The sequence below is a fragment of the Globicephala melas genome, chromosome 12 (assembly GCF_963455315.2).
Source record: "Globicephala melas chromosome 12, mGloMel1.2, whole genome shotgun sequence".
NCBI classification, from domain to species: Eukaryota; Metazoa; Chordata; class Mammalia; order Artiodactyla; family Delphinidae; genus Globicephala; species Globicephala melas.
In genome coordinates this window covers 21,124,675-21,142,198 of record NC_083325.1, presented here as the reverse complement: position 1 = coordinate 21,142,198, position 17,524 = coordinate 21,124,675, and the positions used below count along the sequence as shown (strand labels likewise).

Here is a 17,524-nt window from a genome sequence, read left to right as displayed (position 1 = left end):
TGAGTGTTTGTTGGCAATCTGTGAGAAATGTCTACTTAGGTCTTTTGCCCATTTTTGGATTAGATTGTTTGTTTTTTTGATATTGAGCTACATGTGCTGCTTGTAAATTTTGGAGATTAATCCTTTGTCAGTTGCTTCATTTGCAAATATTTTCTCCCATTCTGAGGGTTGCCTTTTGGTCTTGTTTATGGTTTCCTTTGCTGTGCAAAAGCTTTTAAGTTTCATTAGGTCCCATTTGTTAATTTTTGTTTTTATTTCCATTTCTCTAGGAGTTGGGTCAAAAAGTATCTTGCTGTGATTTATGTCAAAGAGTGTTCTGCCTATGTTTTCCTCTAAGTGTTTGATACTGTCTAGCCTTACATTTACGTCTTTAATCCATTTTGACTTTATTTTTGTGTATGGTGTTAGGGAGTGTTCTAATTTCATTCTTTTATATGTAGTTGTCCAGTTTTCCCAGCATCACTTACTGAAGAGGGTGTCTTTTCTCCACTGTATATACTTGCCTCCTTTATCAAAGATAAGGTGACCATATGTGCATGGGTTTATCTCTGGGCTTTATTTCCTGTTCCATTGATCTATATTTATGTTTTTGTGCCAGTACCATACTTTCTTGATTACTGTAGCTTTGTAGTATAGCCTGAAGTCAGGGAGCCTGATTCCTCCAACTCTGTTTTTCTTTCTTAAGATTGCTTTGGCTATTCGGGGTCTTTTGCATTTCTATACAAATTGTGAAATTTTTTGTTCTAGTTCTGTGAAAAATGTCAGTGGTAGTTTGATAGGGATTGCATTGAATCTGTAGATTACTTTGGGTATTAGAGTCATTTTCACAATGTTGATTCTTCCAATCCAAGAACATGGTATATCTCTCCATCTGTTTGTATCATTTTTAATTTCTTTCATCAGTGTCTTATAATTTTTTGCATACAGGTCTTTTGTCTCCTTTATTCCTATATATTTTAGTCTTTTTGTTGCAATGGTAAATGGGAGTGTTTCCTTAATTTCACTTTCAGATTTTTCACCATTAAGGTATAGGAAGGCAAGAGATTTCTGTGCATTAGTTTTGTATCCTGCTACTTTACCAAATTCATTGATTAACTCTAGTAGTTTTCTGGTGACATCTTTAGGATTCTTTATTTATAGTATCATGTCATCTTCAAACCCATCTCTATTTTTAAAGGCTCTTCACTACACAGACAACCTTGCAAATATAGTCCAGAACAAAGGGCAGTCAGTGTCTCTGCTTGCATGAAGTGCAGAAACATCAGAGCCCTGCACAGAATTATTTTCCAAGGCATCTCTGAACATTTTTTTTACTTCCTCAATGAAACAACAGGGTTCTTTCCACTTGTGATAGTCAATGACTTTTAGAAAAAAAAAAATGATTTGCAAGGGTTTAAGTGTCTGGGGAAGGGTCCTTGTGTAACTGGCAACAGAGAGGTGCTCAGAGCATTTGGCAATCTTGAAATGTATGGAGTTGAAGAATGATTGTGCATAAAGCATTATACAACTAGAAACCTTTTATCATCCTTATGATACATTCTGAATAGCTCCTAAGGTATTGCAGGCATAACCTGCAGACAGCATCTCTGATTAACATTTTCTTGAGAAGTGTTACAATCAGGATATGAACTCAGTTTGGGCTCTTACATGCTGGAACACTGCCTCCACCCTAGAGAATGAGACGGCCTGAACTAGTTAGTGGCAGCTGTAAAGCAGAGAAGGTCACACACTGGAGAGCTATTAAGACATTAGAAAGGGCAAGTCTTGGTGACTGCTTAAAGTTATATCGCCTTCTTTTCATAATAACTGGGAATGATGAGTGGAAGTTTGAGTACAAGAATTTGCTCTTAAATTTTAATTAATTGAATATTGGTTCAAGATGGTGGAGTAGAAGAGTGTGCTCTCACTCCCTCTTGCAAGAACACCAGAATCACAACTAACTGATGAACAATCATCAACCGGAAAACACTGGGACTCACCGAAAAAGATATCCCCACATCAAAATACAAAGGGGAAGCCACAGTGAGACATTATGAGGGGTGCAATCACAATAAAATCAAATCCCATAACTGCTGGGTGGGTGACTCCAAACTGGAGAACACTTATACCACAGAAATCCAACAACTGGAGTGAAAGTTCTGAGCCCCACATCAGACTTCCCAATCTGGGGGTCTGGCAACAGGAGGAGGAATTCCTAGAGAATCAGACTTTGAAGCCTAGAGGGATTTGATTGCAGGACTTCGACAGGACAGGGGGAAAGAAAGATACCACTCTTGAAGGGCACACACAAAGTAGTGTGCTCATCGGGACCCAGGGGAAAGAGCAGTGACCCCATAGGAGACTGAACCAGACATATCTGTTAGTGTTGGAGGGACTCCTGCAGAGGCGGGAGGTGGCTGTGTGTCACCATGAGGACAAGGACACTGGCAGCAGAAGTTCTGGGAAGTGCTCCTTGGTGTGAGCCTTCCCAGAGTCTGCCATTAGCCCCAACAAAGAGTCGGGGGAGGCTCCAGTCTGAGGTCACCTCAGGCCAAACAACCAACATGGAGGGAACCAAGCACCACCCATCAGCAGACAAGAGGATTAAAGTTTTACTGAGCTCTGCCCATCAAAGCAAAAGCCAGTTCTACCCACCACCAGTCCCTCCCATCAGGAAACTTGCACAAGCCTCTTAGATAACCTCATTCACCAGACGGCAGACAGTAGAAGCAGGAAAAACTACAATCCTGCAGCCTGCAGAACAAGAACCACATTCACAGAAATATAGACAAGATGAAAAGGCAGAGGGTTATATACCAGATGAAGGAACAAGATGAAAGCCCAGAAAAACAACTAAATGAAGTGGAGATAGGCAACCTTCCAGAAAAAGAATTCAGAAAAATGATAGTGAAGAAGATCCAGGACCTCGGAAAAAGAAGGGAGGCAAAGATCAAGAAGATGCAAGAAATGTTTAACAAAGATCTAGAAGAATTAAAGAAAGAACAGAGATGAACAACACAATAACTGAAATGAAAACTGCACTAGAAGGAATCAATAGCAGAATAACTGAGGCAGAAGAATGGATAGGTGACCTGGAAGACGGAATGGTGGAATTCACTGTTGTGGAACAGAATAAAGAAAAAAGAATGAAAAGAAATGAAGACAGCCTAAGAGACCTCTGGGACAACATTAAATGTAACAACATTCACATTATAGGGGTCCCAGAAAGAGAAGAGAGAGAGAAAGGACCAGAGAAAATATTTGAAGAGATAATAGTTGAAAACTTCCCTAACACAGGAAAGGAAATAGGCAACCAACTCCAGGAAGTGCAGAGTCCCATACAGGATAAAGCCACAGAGAAACACACCGAGACACATAGTAATCAAATTGGCAAAAAATTAAAGACAAAGAAAAATTATTGAAAGCAACAAGGGAAAAATGGCAAATAACATGCAAGGGAACTCCCATAAGGTTAACAGCTGATTTCTCAGCATAAACTCTACAAGCCAGAAGGGAGTGGCATGATATACTTAAAGTGATGAAAGGGAAGAAACTACAACTAAGATTACTCTACCTGGCAAGGATCTCATTCAGATTTGATGGAGAAATCAAAAGCTTTACAGATAAACAAAAGCTAAGAGAATTCAGCACCACCAAACCAGCTCTACAACAAATGCTAAAGGATCTTCTCTAAGTGGGGAACACAAGAGAAGAAAAGGACCTACAAAAACAAAGCCAAAACAATTAAGAAAATGGTAATAGGAACATACATATCAATAATTACCTTAAACGTGAATGGATTAAATGCTCCAACAAAAAGACACAGGCTTGCTGAATGGATACAGAAACAAGACCCATATATATGCTGCATACAAGAGAACCACTTCAGACCTAGGGACACATACAGACTGAAAATGGTGGGGGAGGAAGATATTCCATGCAAATGGAAATCAAAAGAAAGCTGGAGTAGCAATACTGATATCAGATAAAATAGATTTTAAAATAAAGAATGTTACATGAGTCAAGGAAGGACACTACATAATGATCAAGTGATCAATACAAGAAGAAGATATAACAATTATAAATATATATGCACCCAACATAGGGACACCTCAATAAATAAGGGAACTTCTAACAGCTATAAAAGGATATCGACAGTAACACAATAATACGGGGGGGACTTTAAGACTTAACTTACACCAATGGACAGACCATCCAAACAGAAAATTAATAAGGAAACACAAGCTTTAAATGACACAATAAACCAGAAAGATTTAATTGATATTTATAGGACATTCCATTCAAAAACAGCAGATTACACTTTCTTCTCAGGAGCACATGGAACATTCTCCAGGATAGATCACATCTTGGGTCACAAATCAAGCCTCAGTAAATTTAAGAAAATTAAAATCATATCAAGCATCTTTTCTGACCACAACACTATGAGATTAGAAATCAACTACAGTGAACAAATGTAAAAAAACACAAACACATAGAGGCTAAACAATACATTGCTAAATAACCAACAGATCACTGAAGAAATCAAAGAGGAAATCAAAAAGTACCTAGAGACAAATGTCAATGAAAACACAAAGATCTAAAACCTATGGGATGCAGCAAAAGCAGTTCTAAGAGGGATGTTTATAGCAATACAAGCCTACCTCAAGAAGCAACAAAAATCTCAAATAAACAATCTAAACTTACACCTAAAGGAAGTAGAGAAAGAAGGACAAACAAAACCCAAAGTTAGTAGAAGGAAAGAAATCATAAATATCAGAGCAGAAATAAATGAAATAGAAACAAAGAAAAAAATAGCCATGTTCAATAAAACTAAAAGCTGGTTCTTTGAGAAGATAAACAAAATTGATAAAGCATTATCCCAACTCATCAAGAAAAAGAGGGAGAGGACACAAATCGTTAAATTTAGAAATGAAAAAGGAGAAGCTACCACAGACACCGCAGAAATACAAGGCATCCTAAGAGACTACTACAAGCAACTCTATGCCAATGAAATGGACAACCTGGAAGAAATGGACAAATTCTTAGAAAGGTATAACCTTCCAAGACTGAACCAGGAAGAAATAGAAAATGTGAACAGACCAATCCCAAGTAATGAAATTGAAACTGTGATTAAAAATCTTCCAACAAACAAAAGTCCAGGACCAGATGGCTTCACAGGTGAATTCTATCAAACATTTAGAGAAGAGCTAACACCCATCCTTCCCAAACTCTTCCAAAAATTTGCAGAGGAAGGAACACTCCCAAACTCATTCTATGAGGCCACCATCACCCTGATACCAAAACCAACAAAGATAATACAAAGAAAATTACAGACCAATATCACTAATGAATATAGATGCAAAAATCCTCAACAAAATACTAGAAAACAGAATCCAACAACACATTAAAAAGATAATACATCATGATCAAGTAGGATTTATCCCAGGGATGTAAGAATTCTTCAATATATGCAAATCAATCAATGTGATACACCATATTAACAAATTGAAGAAGAAAACCATATGAGCATCTCAATAGGTGCAAAAAAAAGCTTTTGACAAAATTCAACACCCATTTATGATAAAAACTCTCCAGAAAGTGGGCATAGAGGGAAACTACCTCAACATAATAAAGGCCATATATGAGAAGCTCACAGCAAACATCATTCTAAATGGTGAAAAACTGAAAGCATTTCCTCTAAGATCAGGAACAAGACAAGGATTCCCACTCTTACCACTATTATTTAACATAGTTTTGGAAGTCATAACCATGTCAATTAGAGAAGATAAAGAAATAAAAGGAATACAAATTAGAAAAGAAGTCATACTCTCACTGTTTGCAGATGACATGACACTATACATAGAGAATCCTAAAGATGTCACCAGGAAACTACTAGAGCTAATCAATGAATTTGGTACAGTAGCAGGATACAAAATTAATGCACAGAAATCTCTTGCATTCCTATACACTAATGATGAAAAATCTGAAAGAGAAATGAAGGAAACATCCCCATTTACCATTGCAACAAAAATAATAAGGTACCTAGGAATAAACCTACCTAGGGAGACAAAAAAACCTGTATGCAGAAACCTATAAGACACTGATGAAAGAAATTAAAGAGGATACTAACAGATGGAAAGATATCCCATGTTCTTGGATTGGAAGAATCAATATTGTGAAAATGACTATACTACCCAAAGCGATCTACAGATTCAATGCAATCCCTGTCAAATTACCAATGGCATTTTTTACAGAACTAGAACAAAAAAATCTTAAAATGTGTATGGAGACACAAAAGACCCCAAATAGCCAAAGCAGTGCTGAGGGAAAAAAACGGAGCTGGAGGAATCAGACTCCCGGACTTCAGACTATACTACAAAGGTACAGTAATAAGGACAATATGGTACTGGCACAAAAACAGAAATATAGATCAATGGAACAGGATAGATAACCCAGAGATAAACCCACACACCTATGGTCAACTAATCTATGACAAAGGAGACAAGGATATACAATGGAGAAAAGACAGTCCCTTCAATAAATAGTGCTGGGAAAACTGTACAGCTACATGTAAAGCAATGAAATTAGAACACTCCCTAACACCATACACAAAAATAAACTCAAAATGGATTAGAGACCTAAATATAAGTCCAGACACTATAAAACTCTTAGAGGAAAACATAGGAAGAACACTGTGTGACATAAATCACAGCAAGATGTTTTTCGATCCACCTCCTAGAGTAATGGAAATAAAAACAAAAGTAAACATATGGGACCTAATGAAACTTAAAAGTTTTTGCACAGCAAAGGAAACTACAAACAAGACGAAAAGACAACCCTCAAATGGGAGAAAATATTTGCAACCAATCAATGGACAAAGGATTAATCTCCAAAATATATAAACAGCTCATGCAGCTCAATATCCAAAAAACAAAAAACCCAATCCAAAAATGGGCCAAAGGGTGGTGCAGTGGTTGAGAGTCCGCCTGCTGATGCAGGGGACACAGGTTCATGCCCCGGTCTGGGAAGATCCCACATGCCGCAGAGTGGCTGGGCCCGTGAGCCATGGCCACTGAGCCTGTGCGTCCAGAGCCTGTGCTCCACGACGGGAGAGGCCACAGCAGTGAGAGGCCCACGTTCCGCAAAAAAATAAATAAATAAAAATTAAAAATGGGCCAAAGACTTAAATAGACATTTCTCCAAAGAATACCTACAGGTGGGCAAGAAGCACATGAAAAGCTGTTCAACATCATTAATCATTAGAGAAATGCAAATCAAACTACAATGAGGTATCACCTCACACCAGTTAGAATGGGCATCATCAGAACAATCTACAAACAACAAATGCTGGACAGCGTGTGGAGAAAAGGGAACTCTCTTAACCTGTTGGTGGGAATGTAAATTGATACAGCCACTATGGAGCACAGTATGGAGGTTCCTTAGAAAACTACAAATAGAACTACCATATGACCCAGCAATCTCACTGCTGGACATATACTCAGAGAAAACCATAATTCAAAAAGACACATGCACCCCAATGTTCATTGCAGCACTATTTACAATAGCCAGGTCATGGAAGCAACCTAAATGCCTATCGACAGATGAATGGTTAAAGAAGTGGTACATATATACAGTGGAATATTACTCAGCCTTAAAAAGGAATGAAATTGGGTCATTTGTAGACACATGGATGGATCTAGAGACTGTCATACTGAGTAAAGTAAGTCAGGAAGAGAAAAACAAATATTGTATATTAACGCATATATGTGGAACCTAGAAAAATGATACATATGAACTAGTTTTCAGGGCAGAAATAGAGACCCAGATGTAGAGAGTAAATGTATGGACACCAAGGGGGGAAAGGGGTGGGGGTGGGTGGGTGGTGTGATGAATTGGGAGATTGGGATTGACATATATACACTAATATGTATAAAATGGATTACTAATAAGAAGCTGCACTATAAAAAAATACAATAAAATTCAAAAATTAAAAAAAAAAGAATGTTGCCTATAGCCTGAAATATTCAGGAGAGCCCATTCTCAAGGCTCTGACCTTTAAGCATATAACACTCTTCCATTCATACACAGATAAAAAGTTGCAGAATAGAGAATAACATTTGTCTTGTTGGAGGTTTACAGGAACATTGTGACCTGACCTATGAGGACAGTTGCCAGAACAAAGGATTCCCACACCAAGAAGTTTGCAACTACCAACCACGTCCCTTCCTCACCTTGCCTTTAAAAATGCTTTGCTGAAACCCTTTGGAAAGTTAGGGATTTGGGGAAGCATGAGCCACCCATTCTCCTTGCATGGCCCTTCAATAAACCTATCTCTGCTCCAAACTCCAATGTTTTGGTTTATTTGACTTCATTGTGCATCAGGCATGTAAACTTATGCTTGGTAACAGCAGGAGGCCTGATCTCCTTCATCCTTTCTGGACTACCTCTTTGCTTCCCTTTTGCAGCCTTTCCTGGAAGATCTTTTCTCACTCTCTCCAACTCTTAAGGACACGAGAGTTGGGCACCTGGGAGCATTCATAGAATGATAAAACTCCACCTTTGCCTAAAGGAAAGTGGGACTGATTGTGGAGAGGACACCTGACCTTGGACAGTTCTAGCCTATGCCTGGAAGGGCCTCTCCCCATTCTGGGAATCTCTCTGAGCCCACATCACCTTTGTCCCTTCTCAGTGTCCTGGCTTTGTTCTGCTCACTTCATAGGCTTTAATTTTGCCTCTACCCTTTCCTCTGGTTACATTACAACAAATCTTCCTCATCTACTCTGGCAAAACCACTCAAGCTGGACAGTGAATGAGGGGGTGGAAAAGGAGTTCCTTCATTGCCTCCACCTCCTCCCACGTACACATTTTATAATTTTACAAAATTAAATATTTCTATGTAATTTATAATGGCTAATATTCAATTCAATAGTGTGCCACAATTTCTTAAACTTATCTGGCTTGTTGACTGTCTGTATTATTATTATTTTCATTTTAGGAAAGATAGGAATAAAAACTCTTGTAAATTAATAGTTAAAAATGCTCAGGATTGTTTGCAATGGTGTTGTTGTTTTCATTTTAAGAAAATCAGGAAGTACTTCTTTCTGTGAAAAGGCTGGCAGTGAAGAACTAGTTACAAATTTCCTATATTCTCGAAGTAACCAGTTGGCTTAGAGACCCAGAATATGAATACCAAGTGGCCTTATTCAAGTTCCAGGTAAACTACATATGATAGTGTTTAGCACATCCTTAGAAGAGCAGCAATACATTGATATCCAGTCTAAACCTGATTAAAGAGAAAACTTTTCAAAAGATTTAGTAAGAGACAATATCACAAATTTTTCCAAGTGTCTTCTTGATTCTCTGTCCTTTCATTGCTCTCAGGAGAAGGCAGAATTTTTATTTTATCATCACCAAATGACTTACTCACTTTTTGAAAATATATAGCATCACCAGCTTAGGTTTGAAAAATAATGTCATCTAAACCTTCAGTATCAGAGGGACTGATTACTTTCAAAGGGAGGCTGAGAATAACCAGAGAATATTTACATGATGATCTATGGAATAGGAAACCAAAGGAGAATTCACAATATAAGCTGGCAAAGAGAACTGAAAAGCTTCGACCAAAGGTATGAGGAAAAATGAGAAGAGTGATATTTTATGATGTCACTTGTCAATAACAAACTGACTATAAGAAAGTGACTGATCCTTGACTTGGAGTCTGCAAATTTGGGACGCTTCCCCTCACTGGACATACCTGTATTTTTAGTCTTTTGATGGAGGAAATATGGTAATTGCTGATAATCAACCAAAAAAGTAGGATTATATCATTTTTTACATTCTTTAATTCCAGTTAATTATTATGTCTAGTCTTACTTATCTCCAATTGTCTGAATGTGTGTGTGCTGAAAATCCCTGGGAACCTACCCTTTTCATTATTCTCTTTTCCCCTTTCTCTAAGAGCTCAGGTGGTCCACTAAGAAAATCCACTCCCTCCATGCTTCTGAGACCCCTTCCTGAGGTTTGTTGATAGTGATCACACTCTAAGATCCTGGAGAGTTTATAACTCATGTAATACTATATCCACTTTGCTCTAATTATGGTTCAAAGATGCACAGTAATTCAGGCTTCGAGCAACAGCCCATGATATTTTCCTGACCATAGTGATATGCTCAGTTTTGTCTAAAAAGGCAGGAGGAAGTCAGTATTATTCTTTTATCAATTGAGGAAATAATATATGTTCTACTGATATTAAGGAAACAGTAGCCCCAGCTGCTGCTGGCAACTCTCTTGAGCTATGAAAAGAAGGAAGCCAGTAGAGGAATAAAGGATACAGATAAAAGAGAATGTAGACAGGAGAACCCAAGAGAAATGACACTTGAGCCCTGGTCAAACTGAGCTCAAATCCTTTCTCACTGCTAGATTTTTCAGTAATGTGGTCCAGTAAATACCTTAAATTTTTGAGCCAAATCATTCTGGGATTTTTCTTACTTTCAACTTCAAATGTCATATCTAACACAATGGGTTCTCCAACAGGAAGGATAGGATCTGGTCCCCACAGCTGGAGTGGCTCACCTGCCATCAAAGGGAGAACTCAACTAAAGTAGAAACTGACACAAGCACAATTACTGTGAACTTTTCAAACCCATGTTGTGACTTTAAACAGGGAAGAAAATCAAAACGTCTGACATTGTGCAATCATAAATTCATTGAAACTGATGTTTGGTGTTTCCACCAAAAATGCTGAAGGAATATTTAGTCAAGGCAGTCTATCCTAGAAAGAACAAATGACATTTAACAAACATTAAAAGAAAAAGACACTTACGATTCTTTTCATCTCTTTATTTAAGAAGCAATACCCTTACATGGCAAGACTGTAGTGTTCTTGGCCCATATGGAAAAATTTTGTCAGTGTTCTCATAGAATAAATGTTTTTTTCCAGATTATGGAAAATCTGACCAAAACCATTTTTTCCACAATGGAAGCTTGTGGCGAGGGAGGGGTGATGATAAGGGGAGAAGGTAGATTAGTGGTCTTGAAATATGCAGATGCATGAAAAGTCTGGGTCTTGCCATCAGTTAGGTGAGGGGAACTTCTTCAAAAAAGCATCATTTTTTTTTAAGTATTAAAAAACATGTATTCTTGAACAGTGATTTGGATGGAAGTAGTATTCTGAGAAACTTTTTTTTTTTAGGATAATGAAGTTATTTTAGTATTATTTAAAATAAGAACAACCTTTAAAACGTATGAAGTGGGCAATAGGGGAGAAGCACGCCTTCCTGAGAAGGGTCCTCCGAGAAGGGTCTTCTCAGGGGCAAAGGCAGCAAGGGTGGGTGGGCAGGAGGGAGTGCAGGCCTGGACGTCAGCGGTGCTTCCTCGGGGCGGGCTCTGCAGGTAGGAGAGGTGGCTCTGGGGCTTGGCAGCTCCTGGCTGAAGAGGAGAGAGCTGGCCTGGTGGTCCGTGCCAGTGACTCAGGCAGGGGTGGGGTAGGGCAGGGGTCAGCTGGGTAAAAGAAATGTGAGTTTGAGTGTCAGGAGGAGGTGGCCTTGGCTCTCAGGTCTCAAGGGGGACGTCAGGCTGCAGGAGGCCCAGACCCAGGAGTGCTGATCCGCCCCCATCTCTCCAGCGAGGCTCTGTGACTGTGCCCTGGACGGGTGGGGGGTGGGGGGACCTTACAGCAGGGTGGGCGGCAGACAGGGAAGGCTCAGGCAGGGCTGCTGGTCAGGCCGGGGCTCAGTGTCCTCTTCTCGGAGGCGCTTGCACCTGGAGCAGATGCTTCTTCTCAAAGGCCCCGGCCTGGGCACAAAGACAGGGACCACTCCATTCCTCATCACGGGCCGGAAGGCCGACAGCCTGGGCTCGGGGCTCTCAGACCTGAGAGGCCCATCGAGCCGCCTTTGTCCTTCCTCGCATCGGCTGAGGGCCCTCAGCGCGGTCTCCTTGGCACAGGTGTCCAGGGACTCCTGGCTGGGCGGACACGTGGACAAACTGCTTAGGCTTTCAACGGGGGGCGGTACGGATGTCCACCAGGCTCTGCGTGTGGCAGGAGAGGCGGGCGTTCCACTGGGACCTCATCGTGAAACCGTTGCCATGGCCGGAAAACCCCAGCCCCGAGGAGGTGCGGAGGGACGGCCCGCTGGGAAGGCGTGTCCAACCCTGGGGCGCCGAGGACCCGCGGACCAGGTAGTACTTCCAGCTGCGCAGGGCGGCGGGGAGCGGCCGCCTGCTGCGGAACCAGAGCACGCGATCCTGGCGGCGGCGGCGGTAGCACAGGATTGGGCGCCCGTCCCGGCCCATCAGGAAGCAGGTGCCGCGGGCGGGCCCGGTCCATGGGAACCATGGGGACCGGCGCTTCAGGGCGTGGGCTGGCTGCGTGGCCTTGGCCGTGCCCAGGTACATGCTCAGGTAGCTGTCCATGCTCGCGGGTCAGCGGGGTCGGACCTTCGACGGGCTTTGGCTTCTGGGCGGCCCCGAAGTCTGTAGACGCGAAGCTTACGGCGCTGAGGCGACCGTTGGCATCGGGGTGTGGGACGGTTCGTGGGGCGTCGGAACCTCTGGGCACGAGGTCCTGCGCGCGCCAGGCCGGGGCCTCGCGGACCCGCCCGGGGCCTCGCGACCCCGGGGCCTCACGGACCGGGGGCCTCGCGGGGCGCCCCTGTGTTCTGAGCACAGGGGATCCTTCAGCTCCCACTGCTGGCCCAGGCGCTTGGCTCTGGGTGGCGGGGGAGCCCTCCACTTTTTGCCCTTGACATTTAAAGGGAGAAAATATAATAATTTGTACCAGGTCCTGAAAATTGACTGAAGGGCACTCTCTTTCATTACTGTAAAAATGAACAAAATGCACTTGAATGCTCCTTTAAGGAAAAAGAGCGAATTTACTTGTATTTCTACAGAGGCTGTGTACTTCTTCTAGAGTGGCTGCTAATGTCACTTTTTGTAATTTTATTCTTTTTTTTTTAACATCTTTATTGGGGTATAATTGCTTTACAATGGTGTGTTAGTTTCTGCTTTACAACAAAGTGAATCAGTAATACATATACATATGTCCCCATATCTCTTCCCTCTTGCGTCTCCCTCCCTCCCACCCTCCCTATCCCACCCCTCCAGGCGGTCACAAAGCACCAAGCCGATATCCCTGTGCCCTGCGGCTGCTTCCCACTAGCTATCTACTTTACCCATGCCTCTCTCTCTCTCGCCCTGTCACAGCTCACCCTTCCCCCTCCCCATACCCTCAAGTCCGTTCTCCAGTAGGTCTGTGTCTTTATTCCTGTCTTACTCCTAGGTTCTTCATGACATTTTTTTTTCTTAAATTCCATGTATGTGTGTTAGCATACGGTATTTGTCTTTCTCTTTCTGACTTACTTCACTCTGTATGACAGACTAAAAAAGCATCATTTTTTAAATACAGAAAATGTTTGTATATTTTGGAGACTAATCCTTTGTCAGTTGCTTCATTTGCAAATATTTTCTCCCATTCTGAGTGTTGTCCCTTCATCTTGTTTATGGTTTCCTTTGCTGTGCAAAAGCTTCATTAGGTTCCATTTCTATATATTTTTTTTTACTTCCCTTACTCTAGGAGGTGGGTCAAAAAGTATCTTGCTGTGATTTATGTCATAGAGTGTTCTGCCTATGTTTTCGTCTAAGAGTTTTATAGTGTCTGGCCTTACATTTAGGTCTTTAATCACATCTTTATTAGAGTATAAATGTTTTACAATGTTGTGTTAGTTTCTGCTGTACAACAAAGTGAATCAGCTATATGTATACATATATCCTTATATCCCTTCCCTCTTGAGCCTCCTTTCTACCCTCCATATCCCATCTCTCTAGGTCGTCACAAAACACCAAGCTGATCTCCCTGTACTATGCAGCAGCTTCTCACTAGCCATCCATTTTACATTTGGTAGTGTATATATGTCAATGCTACTCTTCATCCCAGCTTCCCCTTCCCCACCTGTGCTCTCAAGTCCATTATCTAAGCCTCTGTCTTTATTCCTGCCTGGCCACTATGTTCATCAGTACCGCTTTTTAAATTTCCGTATATATGTGTTAGCATATGGTGTTTGTTTTTCTCTTTCTGACTTATTTCACTCTGTATGACAGATTCTAGGTCCATCCACCTCACTACAAAAAACTCAATTTCATTCCTTTTTATGGCTGAGTAATATTCCATTGTATATATGTGCCACATCTTCTTTATCCATTCATCTGTTGATGGACATTTAGGTTGCTTCCATGGAAAAAAATAAGTTAAGAGAAATCCTGCCAGACAATAAGTTGCACAAATCCAGTCCTGAATGGAGTCAGAGTGTTTTAAGAGGACCTTCTGGGGTTTGTTCTCCCAAGTGCCTTCTAGGGACAGGGCAACATGTAGTTAAATGGACTCATGCCAATCGACCATGGCAAGGGAAGTATAGAAGCTGAAATTGTACAACAATTAGAAAGATTACCTTTTTTCTGTCAAAACTAATAACAAAACAATTATATATGCATTTCAAATATATGTTTTATCCATTTAATTTTTGAATTTCTTCATTTTATTTCTATTTTATGAATGTTAATAAAATCTTATCATTATCTTTTACACGGATAGTTTAGGAAATACTGTTCTAAACATCATCAGTTCCTAAAATGGTTGCCTCATACCATCAGAGACCTTGTCTAGGAATTTTTGTGCAGTAGAGTGTGTGGGAGAGCAATGTCTTTATATGTACACAACCCACATCCTACAGAAGCAGTGCTGACATACCTCACCACAAATATGCCAAGAGAAATATATATATATATATATATATATATATATATTTAGTTATTTCCCCAGGGACCTGAGTGAAATTGGGCATAGATTGACCCACCAAGTCCCCTCACTCACCGACTTCCTCCCCAGAGTTTGTCTATGAGAATGAAGCAGAGAAGACAAGCAATGAAAAACTAAAATTTTTATTATAGTACCTTGAAAACTCAGGTTATAGAACATAGAAAAGAGCCTGATATGAGGTTGGAGGGGAGGAAATGTCAAAATAAGGTGGTTAGATTGGGGGTGTGGGGAGAATATCCCCTTCTGGGATGGGTCTTCACACTTGGTTCCAAGTCCACGATGAACTACACACCAGACTCAGACTGCTGACTTCCCTTCTGACCTAGTCCTTGAACTTGCAGACATAGGATAAGTTCATATAACAGTTATAAACTCTCCACTTCAGATACCCTAAAGTGACAGAAGAACTCAAGTGAATGGGGCTGGTGGAGCTTGAGAATCCAATGGAGATATATCCCAGATTCTGGCCTAGGACTCAAATGCTCTCCTTCATCTTCATCAGGGTCCCACCCCAGGTAAAGAGACAGAAAGAAAGGAGAGAAGAGAGGGGATGGGAACAGACAAGCCAGTATTACAGTTCAAGCCCAGGAGGATTCTCTGAAAACCAGACCCAGAAATGGGGGATGAGGCGAGGGAAAAGGCTGGAAAGAAGTGACCTCTTCTGTTTCTTACCTGTGCTTTTTGACAGGCTTCCACAGTAGCCAGGGTTTGAGATGGTGGCTGGATTTCTCTTCCAGGCAACTTAATTGAGCACATCAGTACTACTCCACTCCCATCCACTGGCATTGGGCTCAGAGCCTTATAGAGCAGAGGATGGAGTCAGGTGAGGTGGAAAGGCCTTTAGAGTTCTCCTGGCCTGATTCCCTCATCTGGAATGCCTGATCCCCTCCCCAGCATCACGGAATTTGCTCTTCTCTTCCATGTGGTGTCGCCACAGCTCTCCTCTGGGAAACTCTCCCTAAATCTATTGGCACATTCCAAAATGAATGATCACAAAGACCAATGGAACCTCTCAGAATAACATGTCACTATCTGAACTACACTTAGTGGTACATTTGTGATTAGCATCTAAACCTCGAAGATAGCATCAGTTTTATAAGGGAAAATTGCGTCAGTCCTAAATCTTTATTTAGGACTCACTAAGCACAGTATGTGCAGACTCAGGGAATCATAGAGAACTGAATTACAAGGCATAATGTGTGAATCATGTAAAAAGTTTGACAAGAGGCAGATTAACTTTACCTGGAGACCTGCACATAACTCAGCTCTTCAGCTTGTCTCAAGGCTCTCCATTTTTTCCCAATTATCCCCTGAGCTCCAGGGGTTTCTAGGATATTTACTTGGCAGGCACAGGGGACAGGGAGGGGCCTGGGTGGCCATAGCATCTTGGGAAGTAACAGATTAAAGAGGATGTAAGTGTACCTCTGTGGGGTCATGGAGCCCAATCCAGACGTCTGAGAGGAGTTTCAAATTGTTCTTGGCCAGGAGGGCACGAAGGATCCCTCAGGCCCACTGAGCACAGACACAAGGTGGCCTGAGGGCCTCTTCTGGCAGGTCATCTGTGTGGAGAAGGGAGACACTGAGAAGGATCTTGAGATGCCTCATGCTGGGGGAAAAGCAGAGCCGAGGTAGGTGAGAAGGGGTGTGTTTGCAAAAGATGAGGTGCTCATTCTCATGCTCAAGAAGCTCTAGATAATGAGACTGCTCATGCCCCACAATCTGGTCTGTAATTTGCTTTTCACTATCACCCCTAATTGCAAATCCCAGCAGTCAGGTCTGCATCCATCCAGGTTTTGGGTGCTATAAACAAGGCATAGCAGTAGGACACATAGGCCATGGAGCCTTTGGGTCATCTGATCCGTGCAAAAGGAAGTTTGTTCTGGGAGTCTTCCCCTGGGGAGGAAGAAATAGAGGAGAGGTATGGGGTGAAATGGAGAGAGGGGATTGGAGTGGGGAGGTGACCTTGGGTAACATCTATGAGGCCAGTGCTTTGGGCAGTGACACCAAACTCCTGACTGCCTGTCACCAGTGCCAACACTTCCAGGATTTTTTTTTTTTAATTTTGAACGAAAGTTACTAATTGAGAGATAATCTCTTTTGCTCTTACTATTCTCTTTTATTCAAAAGTCCAAGGCTTCTCCTCCTCTGGGCTGACTATTCTTACACTGGATCCTCCAATCATTTTCCTACTCATCTCATTAATGACACTCTATGCTTACTCTCCTTAATCTACCCACATGAATTAGAATCTAATGAGAAAATGGAAATCATCTCATCCCACTGTTACTGGACCGATGTAGTGCCTCCCACCACTAGTTACCCTGAAGGAAGGATGATGATGCAGGAATTGCAGGCAGTGTTGTCGTGTGGGGATGTACCATTACCACGGGAGGTACACAGGAGCTTTCCTCCTCTTCTTGGCCCTGAATAAACACTGGGAACCCAGTGCTAGAGGCAGAGAAATCTCACCTTGGACCTGAGACAGGAACATTAGGCAAGAGCGCAGCATCCATGGAAGGCATGATTTTGTCTGTGATGTGCAGAGGCAACCAGAGAACTAAAGGGTGGTCAGAGAGAGGGCATGAGAAACCCCCTGTTGTACCTCTTGTCTCTTCCTCTGTCTAGACCCCTCAGAATAAATCTATCTTGATGGCATCCATCCCCTTCTATATTTCTTGAAAGAATTGGAAAATCTATATACCCTACTACACCTGAGACCTCCTGGGACTGCCT

General features: G+C 41.7%; 1 pseudogene; it reads right to left on the bottom strand.

Annotated features, from left to right (window-relative positions):
• Positions 1-15,113: 15,113 nt before the first annotated feature.
• LOC115842557 (lithostathine-like) lies at positions 15,114-17,300 on the bottom strand (annotated as a pseudogene).
• Between the last annotated feature and the right edge of the window lie 224 nt (positions 17,301-17,524).